Genomic DNA, 13,459 nt, shown 5'->3' on the forward strand with positions numbered 1-13,459 from the left:
GCCTTAAAAATTGTAGGCTTTAAGATGAACACATCTGGATTACTGTACAGTGACGCAGTAAAACACAGTGATGTTAATCCTGAACGTCACCCTCTGCTACTCTTACAACACTCGATGTGACTAACTGAACAACTACAGTTCCTAACAGTTTTATAATCATTTCTATATCTTATGCATAGAAATTTGAACTAGAGACAGGATGCCCTTAAAAAGCATCAAAAGAAAACGATGTCGGTGAGTAAGGATTTGTGGAAGAAAACTGAGCAACGGGAAAGATTAATAAAAGACCAGGAGGAAGTCAAATGTTACCGGACACTTGGGAGTAGCGAGGCTCCGACTTGAAGGTGGAGCGGAGTAGGAAGGACTGGCAGAGGGCCGGAGCACCAACAGCACCAAAATACAAGATGAGCCTTGTTTAGTCAACAGCAGCACTACACACGCTCGCCTAGTGCATTCGTGACCATGGTAACGGTGCTTCCTCCTCACCGCCACCACCCCAATCTCCCCGAGAGCATGCGCATTGCAGAGAGAGGCCGGCCCTAGTTCTCCACAACAATGCGCCCCCTTTTTTCCTCAGAAAAAAAGAACTACAATTCCCAAGAGCCCTCCCGGCGCGCCGCGTCGCCGCCTCCCGCCGTCGTGGCCCGGCCCCCGGCCCTTCCCTCAGGCCCCGCCCCCTCCTAGTCCCCTCCCTCCCTCCGAGTGTATGTCAGTGACCCAGAGGCAGTGTGAGGCGGAGGGACCGTCGGGGGGCGCCGCTGCCGCCGCCTCCACCAGTAGCAGCTCCAGCGGTGCGGCGCGAGCAGATCTGTCGCGAGCCCTCCGGGAACGCAGCACAAAGCGGGCCCCTCGCCTCGCCCTCCGTCCGCGTCTCCTCAGCGCCGGGCGCCTGGGCCAACTTCCCCTTCAGCGAGCTTGGCTGCTGCCTGGCGAGGCAGGCGGCGGCGGCACGCCGGGTTGTCTGCTCGCTCGTCCCCCCCGCCTGCCCCCCAAACCCCCGCGCACACTCACTTCATCCCCCCCCCTCGCTGCGGGTCCGGGGAGCCGTGCTGGCATTCTGGCCACCAGCGATTGTCCGGTGAGTGTGTGTGGCCGCGGGGTGTCGCGGGGAGGGATCGCAGCGGGCCGGTGAGGGGTGCGGGGAAGGCGGGCGCGCAACTTCCTCGGCGGCTGCTCCGGGCCGCCAGCGCCGGCTCTGCCCGCCCGCCTGCGCGCCCCCGCGCCGCGCGGGGAGGCGGCGGGGAGCGGAGTTTGCGGCGCCTCCATCCCGCGCCCTCGCGGGAGGAAGCGCCTTTGTCAGGAGCGGCCGGGCGCGCCCTCCCCCACCACCGCCTGGGCGCCCGGCACCGGGCCGGCCTCGCTGACCCGCAGCCGGCGGGGACCCCGGCGGGGGGCGAGGAGGGAGATGGAAAAGGAAAGAGAAACAAAGGGGGCGGTGGGCTTCTCTTTTGTTTGTGCCGAATGTGATAACTTCTTTGGCTTTCTTACATAACGCAGACTTCCAAGTTAGTCATTCTTTTTATTGTTGCGATGATTGTCATCATCTCTGCGTGTCTCTCACGTCTTCCTTTCATCTCTGGATCTCTGGGCATTTTAAAAACACTAATTAATTTCACCTCCGGGGCCCTTGCGAAGCGAGTTGATACGCCCGTTTCTGAAAGTGGGTACACTGAGGTCCGGGCAAGGTCTCTAATTGATGGATGTGCTTGATCGGCCGCGCCTGGTGTCTGAGGATCTGAAAGCATTTATGAGTAATAACTCTTCCTCCAGTGCCCCATGGAAAAGTTAAAGATGCACCTTTTACTTACAGGTTAGCTGAAGTCTCAAAGAAGTAAGAGTAATTGTGGGGTAGTTCAAACAATAATTCTTCTTAAACACTGAATCTTAAAACCTCAAAAAGGCTAATGGGAAATATTCTGAGTAGGGAAAATACTTGCAGATCACACACTCGCCTTTCCATCTACTTTTATTTTTATGCATACCTGTCTCTTACTGACCGGGAGAGCACTGATGGGAAAAGGGAGCGAGTTTTTAAAAAGGTGCGTGTAACAGATTTTACTCGCTGCACACGAGGAATGAGCCCGCATCCTAAAAGCAGCACCAGTCTTCCCACCGTTAGTCATCCGCATTTATCAACAAATGTTATTCGGCACCTTATCCGTAGGGTGCAGGTTGTGCTAAGATTGGAATCTTTTGAGTTTGTGAGAAGGTCACCTATTTGTCTTGGTTCAAAGGCTGTTTACTTTTCCTTGCTCAGCCAAATGTTATTTTGTTTTCATAGCAGGTGGTCTTTTGTTTCAAAAATGGCGTTGTCTTTTTTTTTTTTTCCCCGACAGCAAATCTGTATTACTCTTGTAACAGAAATGTTTTTATTGTTCAGTTTGCATGAAAGAGTGAATTTAAATTTTTGAATTGTGGGAAGGGTTCAGTGTCTGCAATTTTCTTTCTGTTTATGATGTTTTCTGTATAGTTGGCAGAAAATGTTTTCTCAGAGTGATCACATTTGCATTTCTAAGAACATTGTCCTGATTGTACAATTACAGTATGTATAGTCGTTTTGTTTTATTCACACCAACAACTTTTGTAGTAAAATAAATAATGCTGGGGACAGTTTTTATACTTGATACCAAACTGGAAGGAACCACAATTTTAAATGAAGCATCATTGCTGCTGGTTCTTTCCTGAAGTAAATAATGATCAGAATTCTAACACAGTAGACTTGCACTTATCCCAGATTCTCTTGAATTTAGTTTTGCATTGTATAGTTTCTCACAGGTTTTTGCATTCTGGTGCTTATATCAGAAAATGAAAGTGAAGCATTTGCTATGTTTTCTCCCCAAGCCTCTAAATGTTGCTTGTCTGTAATTTGTTGAAAGAGATATTGAGTTTAAAAACAAACTCTTGGGAGATAGAACAATTAGGTGTGTGGAAACTTGCATGTAGCCAAGTGGTTATAGTGCCTAATTTAATAATGGTACAGATTTTAAGTGCGGAAATGACCACCTAAGTTTTGTTAGCATGGTAGAAAAGTACCAATGTTTATTGAATTGAACAACAACAACAAAAAAGCAGTTGGAAATTTGTGTCTGCCACTTTTGATAGTAGCTATGCCTTCCTTAAAATCGGCATTTGGTGACTTTACAGTTGATTCTGCTTCACTTTTCCTAGAGTATTTATAAGCCAGATTCACCCACAGGGGTTTGTACTCTAAGAGGACTGGTGACAGTGTTTTCATTCCATTTATTGAGTGCTCAAACAGAAGTTAGCATTTTCTGCCTTAGCAGGTCTCTTAATTTGTTTGGGACTCTGAAAAAAAAAAAAACAACTGAGGGGAGACTTAAGGTGGGTTCCATCTGGCTTGATTTCTACTTCCTTCCAGGTGTCACAATGTCAGTTGTATGCTAGTGGTTCTGAATGTGCTTTATTGTGGTTAGCCAGTGGGTCAGGCGATGAGGACTGTAGAAGTTCTACCTTGGGAACTGCTGGGGTTTTCAGACAGCAGCTGCTGTGGCTGATAAGTTTAAAGCAAAATCTCAGGATTGAAAGCTGTCTTTCTAACATATCCGGGTACATTTTACCATGGTATACCAGGACAGATCTATCCTAGTACTTCCTGAAGAGAAAGACTTATGCAGATCATTTTATTATACATATTTCCACTGAACATAATGGTAACATATTGACATATTGACACTCAGGTGCTTGAGATTCTTTGAAAAAAATCATGTTACTCTGAAAGTTTTATTTACTGTATTTTTTAACTGAGCAGAATAAAGTAGATTTAAGAACCATTGGAGAAAAGGAAGAGAGTCAGCAGAGTAAAGGAGACCTGATGAAGATGTTTTTACGGAGTCTAATATTAAAAGATTCCTGGCAGCATAAATATAATGGACAAAATTCTAAATTCTAAAGTCTAATCCTTAAACAGTGAATTCTACTTAGCGCTTTACTCATGAATTTCTAGTAATCTTTTCCAGATTTCTTCTAAGAGTGTTACATAGGAAAAGTAAATAGAGGCCATTCTTTCAAGGGAATTGAGTTGTTAGGGTTGTGTGTGGGTTTTGTTTTTTTTCTACACTTGGAGTAGTGGTGGAATTAATTGTTGTTTTCTTTTAATTTTTTACCTCGGCCATGGAAAAATTTCCTCAAACTAACGTGTGGGACCTGCAAAACAAAATACTGCTCACTGAAAGATCTGGATAGACTCCCAAGTTCGGCCAGTAGCTTTTTCCATGTTATCTTGAATAGATTACTTCTGTTTTTTTCCTTCAGATTTTTAAAACAGTTGCCTAACATATTCCATTTAGTAGATCCTGAGGGATTTTTGTTGTTGAATTAATTTGTAGTGATCGGGGATTTTCTGATTTCTTTTCTTAATAGAACAAATTAATGAAACAAATAACTGATTGGAGCCTTTCAATTAATATAGCTACTTTCAGAAATAAGGAAAAGGGGCTTTACTGGTTTAATGTAAGAGCAATGCATTGAAAATGATTCTAAGAAGCCTGATTGTTTTTCAGAATGTTGTACAACATGTTTTACAGTCGCATTTGCCATGATAGCTCCTTTTCAGAGAAATGAGGTTTTACACAATATTCTTGTGTTACCCCAAAGCACTTTTATACCAAGGAACACTCTTTATAGAGAAGCAGACTGTGTTGGTGATGCCTCTAAATGGGGAAATCCTGACTTTTGTCATCATCCCCCATTTAAATCTTGACCGTTCATGTACTTTTTAAATTAATTAATCCAATGCACATGTAAATTACTTTTCACAAACATTTGTTCTGATTTTTACTTTGTAATGGACCTCTTGGGATGTTGCTCATTCTAAAAATATGTAGTATTCCCAGTTTCCCACCATCTTATGTAGTTTCTTTAATCTTTTTTGGCTGCAGATTTTTTTTCCCCCCTAAGCTGCCTAAAATAAACTGAGATATTTAAACACACTTTAAAAAAAAAAGCAGTCAGTAATTTATTGGGCTAAGCTTCAGCATATAAGGTGCATTCTACTTCAGAGATAGAAATACACTTTTGAAGGAGGCTATAGCAAGGGAAACTGACTGGATTTTTCACCCTGGGCACCCAATGTGATTGCTTGGTCGTGACTATTTAGAGTGCTTTGTTGAGAAAACAGAGATCTGATTCAGCTTAGCAGGCAGGAGTGCTGGGACTGCAGTTTCTGCTTAGTGGATGGGCACTGGGCTTTGGACATGAATTTCAAATATTCATTTAGAAAGTATTTTGGGTATCTTTTACATACCAGGCACTGGTCTAGGGGCTGATAAGAGAGAGTAAAATCTCTGATTGTATAATATTTACATTATAATAACAAGACACATATAAGTAAAACATTGCATATCTTAACAAATAACCATTTTTCTTAATAAATAAATAAATAACAAGGGCCCAAGGCAATAGCCTAATGGCGAAATCCTCACCTTGGATCTGTCAGGATCCGAAATAGGTGCCGGTCTATATCCTAGCTGTTCCACTCCCATCCAGCTCCCTGCTTGTGATCTGAGAAGGCAGTGGAGAGATGACCTGAGGCCTTGGGACCCTGCGCCCATGTCAGAGACCCAGAGGAAGCTCCTGGCTTCTGGCTTCAGATTGGTTCAACTCTGGCTTTTGTGGCCACTCAAGGAGGACCAGAGGACAGAAGATCTTTGTCTCTCCTCTTTGCTGTATTGATCTGACTTTCCAGTAAAAAATAGAATCTTTTAAGAAAGAAAAAAGTAATGAGAAGTAAGAGGAGAGATGAAAAGAGACATATCTACCAAATGCAAAAAATGTGCATAAATTTTAGTTAGCTCCCAGTCTGAAGAAACTAACTGTAAATTGATGTTTATGGTATTTAATGTGAAGGAATGATCAAATCTTTAGGTGTGATTTTGTATGTATGTGTATATATGTTTATGTATGTATGTATGTATATATATACACACACATGTAGTCTTTACTTTCTAAAGATGATGTGTAATATAGTCATTGAAATAGGGTCTTTTGGTCTGACATATAATGCCTATGACATTGGCATCCTATGTTGGGTAACAGTATTGCTGCTCCACTTCCAGTTCATTTCCCTATTGATGATCTGGGAAAGCAGCAAAAGGGAGTATTTGTCCCCTTGCTGCTCAGATAGCAGAACTGAATGAAGCTCTTGTCTCCTGGATTCCTCCTGGCCCAGCGCTGGGCATTGCGGCGATCTGGGCAGTGAACTGCTAGGTAGATCTCTCTCTCCTCTTTCTCTGTCACTCTTTGAAATAAATGAATGTATTCTTTAAAAAAACAATGGGGCCTTATTTTTTGCCAGCCACATTTTGAAAGTGATTGAATGCAGATGTTATATGGATGTTTGAGATTTCTTACATTCTCTGTACTTTGTGTATTTTTGAAGGTTTGTGTAGTAAAGTTTTATGCACATACACACTTGAGGATAAAGCAGAGAAGAGGGAATATGTGGCAGCTGAGTACAGGGTAGGAGGAGGAAGAATTGGAAAAGGCCTCAGTGAGAAGGAGTAAAGACCTGGAGAAAGATGGAGGAGCAAGCTTCATAGATAATCTTGAAATATTCCAGACAGGGAGTAGCAAGTACAGTGGCCCTGAAGTGGAAACATGCCTAGACTGATAGAGATTAGGAGGTGGGGTGGCTGCCCCCGAATGGGACAGTAGCAGATTAAGACAAAATGATGAAGGAAGGGTTGAGGAGACCAGATTCTGTTCCTTACTTCCGTATATCTGCTATAGTAGTCACTATAGAAACAATACGCATATTTAGCAACACTGGTGTTACTCAGATATATTTGAAATTTTAAAAATTTTCTTCCAAGCCAATTTAAGAGTTATACATGATACTACCTCATTACATTATATTTATTCTTTGTTTTTAAGAAAAAAAGAGGGAGTTATTAGCCGCGTGATATATGGTCCCATTTGCCAGGTGAAGCCAGAAAGGATTTTTACAGAAACAAATGGAAAAAACTTCAGGCCATTTCTGGAAATTAAATTCATTCAGAGAAGGCAAGTGTTCTTTCCTAAAAATCTGACCCATGCATGGGCTAAAGAGAAGTTTTAATAATATTCTGAACAATTGTTGTATCATTTGAAATAAAGGTATAACTTCTAGGAGTGACTAGAAGGGAATCACTAAACCTGAATGTGTAAGTTTTGTACATGTATTAAAACACATGCACGTAGGGTCAGGAGCATTTGCTATTATTAAATGCTCAAAACAGTCATTGCAGATGAAACTCAGTTATATCATGTATTCAGAACTAAAGATGGTGTGTGAAATCGTGTAACTTTCTTGTTGCTATGGCAGATACTTGGGAACCTGAAAGACTAATACATATTTAATATTGATGATATCTAGTGGATGGCTATAGTGCTAACATCCCCTATGGGGGCCTTTTAGGATCCTGGCTTCTCTATTTCTTATCCTGTTCCCTGCTGATGTTTCTGGGCAAGCAGAGGAAGACAGCCCATATTTAGACCTCTTCTATCCATGTGGGAGATTGAAAGGGAGTCCAGGCTTTATGCTGTGGCCAGGCCAAGTCCTAGTCCAGCCACAACCATTGCAACCAGCAGATGGAAGTTCTCTTACCATTTCTCTATGTAACTCTGCCTTTCAGATAAATAAACCTTTAATACTAATAATGAAAGATGATCTGGCCTTTAAGCCATCTTGTATTCATAATTCATTTCTTAGATTAGCTGTTTTGGGAACATGCTGTTTTTTTTGGTTTTTTGGTGTTTTTTGTTTGTTTGTTTGTTTGTTTTACATCTTTGTTATTAAAACTATAGCGGTTAGATCTTATCCAATACCAAAGAACATAATAAATACTGACTTTTTTTTTTTCATAGGAAATATCCAGGTAGATATTGGTAGTTTTCCTGTTTGTTTTATTTCCTCAAAAGGGAGAGGGAGAGATTTCTCATTTGCTGGTTCACTTCCAGATGCTCAGGGCTGGACCACGCCAAACCCAGGAGACAGGAACTTAAGCCACATTTTCCACATGAGGGTCAGAGACACAGTTTACCTGCTGCCTCTCAAACTGTGCATTAGCAAGAAGTTAGGATGGGGAGCAATGCTAGGACCTAAACCCAGGGACTCTGATCTGCCATGAAGACAGAAAGTGATGTCTTAATTGCTATACCAAACACCTGCCTCGAATGACTGTTTTTAAATTGTTACTTTATTAGTTCATTCTTTGTAAGGTATAGTTTTTCTTGGGGGAAAAAAAGCTTAAAAAATATGTTTGAAAGGCAGAACTACACAGAGAGAGAGAGAGAGAGGCTTGAACAGCACCCATACCGGATGCCAGCATTGTAGGCAACAGCTTAACCCACTTTATCATAGTGCTGGTCCTGGGATAGTTTTTCTAAACTAAGAAATAACTTATTCCAAATTTCAAGGATTTTTTTTTAACTTGTAATGATAAATAAAGTCATTGGTTTTCTAGTTATGTGTAATGATGGAGGAGTACTGCTTTTTCAGTCATATTTTCCATGAAAGGCATTTAGAACTTAATGGCATTCAGTAGAATTTTTGACCTTATATTACATGGTGAGTTATGTACTGACCACCACATATAAAAGTGTATTTTAACAGTTTCCTGTCTTAATTGTCTTTTAGTAAATTATTGGGAATATATTTTTTAATTACTCCCAAGTTTTTTTTCCCTTTGGTGTACAGATAAGTTTATGTATCGTATGTATATAGTTAGCCAGGCTCTTTATCATTATGCACATTCATGATTGAATTACTAAACTGGATATTTAAAGTGATGTTTTTAAAAAATTTTCCTCCCACTTTTAAAAAATTATTTTTTTATTTTAAAGATTTATATATTTTTATTGGAAAGGCAGATGTACAAAGAGAAGGAGAGACAGAGAAAGATCTTCTACCCATCGGTTCAATCCTCAAGTGACCAGATGGCCAGAGCTGAGCCAAACTGAAGCCAGGAGCCAGGAGGTTCTTCCAGGTCTCCCACGCTGGTACAGGGTCCTGAGGCTTTGTGCCATCCTCTGTTGTTTTCCTAGGACATCAGCAGGGAGCTGGAAGGGAAGTGGAGTAGCTGGTATAGGAACCACCTCACATATGGGATCCTGGTACATGCCAAGCAAGAATTTAGCCACTGAACCATTGCACTGGGGCCTGCCCTCTTTATTTATTTGTTTATTTATCTATTTATTTATTTAGACTTGTGTATTTATGTGAAAGACAAGATGATGTGGGGAAGATTCACTTTTTAAATGCCCACAGTAGTCAATTCTGAGCCAAGCTGAACCCAGGAGCCAGGAATTCCATCTTAGTCTCCCATGTCAGTGTTAAATTTATTGCCATGGAAAGTAGAACATATGTTTATTTTCCTGGTTGTTCCAATTTCTAGAAAGCTATTTTTGTTTTTAAAAATTTTTGTGTTTATTTGTATGACAGGAAAGGAGACAGAGCTTCTACCTGCTGATTCACTCCCCACATGTCTGTAATGGCCTTGGCTGGACCATGCAAGCCAGAATCTCCTGATGCAGATATTTAAAGTGGATGATGGCAGGAGCCCTGTTGCTAGGATCAGGAGCTGGGTTCATATGTAGAATCTAGGCTTATGATAGATCAACCTAAATTTTCCACCCTTGAAAAGCTATCTTTGATTCATCTGCAAAATTTAAGTGCTGTAGTTTTTCATAAAGGATTTTTGAAACTATGATTTTGACTACACTGAATTGTGACTTATTTTAGAATCCATTTCAGTCTGTTAATTTGATGGAAGAATTATGAATCTGTTGTTAATTTCCATTTTGTGGAATAAATAAGATGAAAGAGAAAGGAAGGGAGCAAGAAGAAGGAAGGAAAAAAAGAAAGTGATTCTACAAGTTATAAGTCTATGTATAATTCTTGTTACTGAGTCTACTTAAGTGTTTGTGACCTAATGCACTAAGACTCCAATTTATTTACAAAGAGTAATACAACTTCCATTTTAAAGGGCAGAAGTTGCTTACAAAAGAGACGCCTTCATTCTTTCCTTCCTTCCTTGTTTTATTTACTTTTCTTGAAAGTCAAGTCAGAGAGAGAGAGAGAGAGAGAGAGAGAGAGAGATGTTGCATTTCCTTGGTTCAAACCCAAGTGATCTCAACAGACAGCTGGGGGCCCATCTGGAAGCTGGAAGCCAGGAACTTCTGGTTCTTCCATGTGGGTGCAAAGATCCAAGGCCTTGAGTCATCTTACACTGCTTTCCCAGGGCACTGGATCGGAAGTAGAAGAGGCAGGACTTGAGCTGGCACCCATATGGCATGCAAGGGCCACAACAGAAGATTAACCTGCTACATCATCGTGCTGGTCCCAACACATAGTTTATGGTGACTCAAATATTATGGCCATTCTTGAATCTATCCTTAATTTTTGAAATAGTAATAATATTTAAAATTTATTTTAAAATTCAATCTGTTACTAAAGCATTTTAGATTTTTTAGCAGTGGGTTTCAGGCTATTCTCAGCTCATGTGTTACAAGATGTTCATAACCACATCCCTGCCTCTGTCACTTCTGTTGCTTGATTGCTGTGTCTCGGTCACCTTTGGCCTGCTTAGTCATGTCCATTGGTCTTATAGTGTTTTCTATTTTCATTCTTTTGTAAATTGGACTTGAAATTAATATGGACTCAAAGAAATAACAAGTGAATGTTTACTGTAACACTGCCGATTTGTATTTTACCAACTTATCTCCTTTTTAAACTTTCCTTACTATTTTTTGCTGTGTATTCTGGTAACGATGATATATTCTGTCAGACACTGAGAGAACTATTTTATCTAAGAATACCATGCAAATAAGCTTGTTGATTTGAAAGCCTCATTAAGTTAATCCTGCTTATATCCAGAATTTTACATACCTAAACTAGTTTAGTAGAATTGCTCATATAGTAAAATCTGAAAAATTTTTGTAAGCTCTTAATATTTGTTGTTATCACTTCCAAAAATATCAAATTGGAGACTTCATCAGCACTTTAATTTTAGCCAATTATACTTGATCTTGGGGAAAAGCTCTGGCTGAACTTCTGAGCTGCTTTTTGTCAGCCAGTGGAAAAAGAACAGTAATGTGGTACAGTTTATAACTTACACTCAGAAGAACAGTTACAGAGTGTTCAAGCCTGATTTTTTTCTTAGTTATTTGTTGTAGTGTTCTATCAGTTGGCTTAATCTTTAGATGGCACAATTAAGTTTAATTTTATTCTTTAACAATGAGTGAGAACAATTGGACCTGCCTTATTAGTTCTTGAACAACATTGGTGCTGTATTCCTGATTCTTGGCAAATGCTGTCCGCAGTACTTCGTGTTCTTCTAAGTTTATGCCAGGTTAATGTACTGCACACACTAGAAACACTGGAAGTTGGTTGCTTTTTCATTTAGCGCTGTGGTTGACATGATTGATTTTTTTCTCCCAGTTGCTTCTCACAGTCCTTTAAATTTACTATCAAAAGAATAATATATCCAGTTTAACAAAACTTAGTTCGCAATTTATAGAAAATATGTTAAATATGTGTTTTTTGTAAACTAATGAACACTTCTAATTAAAAATCAAGAGTCCATATACAGAATTCATGTATCAGAAAAGTTTTGATTAGATGCATACATTATGGAGTATTTGAATTTTCATTCAAAATTGGATATCTGTCTCAAACTGGTCCTGTTATGATGAATTTTGAGATGGGCTCTTTAACTGTTAAGCATAGAGCAGATCTGTGACTGAAGTGATGCCAGATATTTTTCTTTGGATTAATTACTGATATTCAGCAGAAGGAAAATCATATTTTGCTCTAGAGCTTTTTGATTGTGTCTCTTGTAAAGCCCCCACCTGTAATGATGGAACTCCACATTGACACCAGTTTGAGACATGGCTGCCTCGCTTGTGATCCAGCTCCCGGCTAGTGTCCCTGGGAAAGCAACAGAGGTTGGCCTAAGTGCTTGGGCCCCTGCCACCTTTGTGAGAGATCCAGAGAAAGCCAGTTGGTTCATGGCTTCTCCCTAGTGCAGGAGTGGCCATTGCAGCCATTTGGGGAGCAAACCAGCAGAAGATCTGTCTCTCCTTTCCTCCCTCCCTCCCTCTCTGACTCTGTCAAATAAGTAAAGAAGTCTTAAAAGATATCGGGCCCGGCGGCATGGCCTAACGGCTTAAGTCCTCGCTTTGAACGCACCGGGATCCCATATGGATGCCGGTTCTAATCCCATGCAGCTCCACTTCCCATCCAGCTCCCTACTTGTAGCCCGGGAAAGCAGTCGAGGACAGCCCAAAGTCTTGGGACCCTGCACCTGTGTGGGATACCCGGAAGAAGTTCCTGGTTCCCGGCTTCGGATCGGCATAGCATCAGCCGTTGCGCTCACTTGGGGAGTAATCATCGGATGGAAGATCTTCCTCTCTGTCTCTCCTCCTCTCTGTATATCTGACTTTCCAATAAATAAATAAATAAATAAATCTTTTAAAAATGTATATATATATATATCATATGTTGATTTATTTTTAAAGACCAGTCTTCTAAGATCTTAGCCAGAATTTACCTTCTAAAGCTGTCTTTAAAATGGCTTCCATAAAGGATTTGCCAGGTTTCATAACTGAGTAGGCTGTTAATGATTCAGTTGGCCCCCTCATTTTCCTCCTACCCCTTCAGTCGAAAGCTCCTTCATAGCATCTAGGTGCCCTGAGTCATCATAGCTAAACTAAAGAACTGTCATATGGAAAAACTCGCCATGAAGTAAAATCGTCGGGAAACAATCTGAGTCAGCGATCATTCATTGATCATAGTGCTGTAACCTAGAGCTTGTAGGCTTCATTTAAATCTTTGGTTATACTTACATGTGTGTCTTTATTACAGGATTGCAAATGCTGTAATACCTAATAAAACTTTTGGAGGTGTTTATATCCCATTAAATTTTAATTGGTTTAACTTTTATTGCCTGTTACATGAGAAGGATTTCATGTTTTTTACTGAATAAATGTATCACACAGGAGAGGTAGTATGCATAGAACAAAAACCAGAATACCAGTGGTTAGAGGTACTGTCTGTTCCGTTTACTCAGTATGTGACTACCTTTCTGTGTCTTCATCACTTCTGCACAGCAGCTGTGTAGCACTTAGGCCCCCTATTGAAGCAACCCAAGAGAGAGAAGCTAGTGGCAGATTCCAAATCATTTTCAGGCTCCTTTTTTGTATAGTACTGTTAGAAGCTATACAGTTGGCATTTTAGGTTAATGTTAATTTGTTTAGCCTAGTGTAGTAGCTTGGCTACCAAAGTCCTTACCTTGTACGCATCAGGATCCCGTGTGGTTGTATCCTAGCAGTCCCACTTGCCACCCAGCTCCCTGCTTGTGGCCTGGGAAAGCAATGGAGGACAGCCCAGGCCTTGGGATCCTGCACCCGCATGTAGGAGACCCAGAAGAAGCTCCTAGCTCCTGCTCCTGGCTTTAGATTG

The 13,459-nt window shown here is 40.8% G+C and overlaps 1 protein-coding gene across 1 annotated transcript in view; it reads left to right on the forward strand.

The window, feature by feature from the left end:
- Positions 1 to 706: 706 nt before the first annotated feature.
- Positions 707 to 13,459, forward strand: part of PELI1 (pellino E3 ubiquitin protein ligase 1) — a 58,113-nt gene continuing 45,360 nt past the window's right edge. Inside the window, exon 1 of the mRNA XM_040993328.1 lies at positions 707 to 1,078. The gene's annotated coding sequence lies outside the window, so the exon portion shown is untranslated. The remainder of the gene's footprint in view (positions 1,079 to 13,459) is intronic.

This window comes from Ochotona curzoniae, unplaced genomic scaffold, assembly GCF_017591425.1.
Source record: "Ochotona curzoniae isolate NIBS_2020 unplaced genomic scaffold, NIBS_Ocur_1.0 contig_883, whole genome shotgun sequence".
NCBI lineage: Eukaryota > Metazoa > Chordata > Mammalia > Lagomorpha > Ochotonidae > Ochotona > Ochotona curzoniae.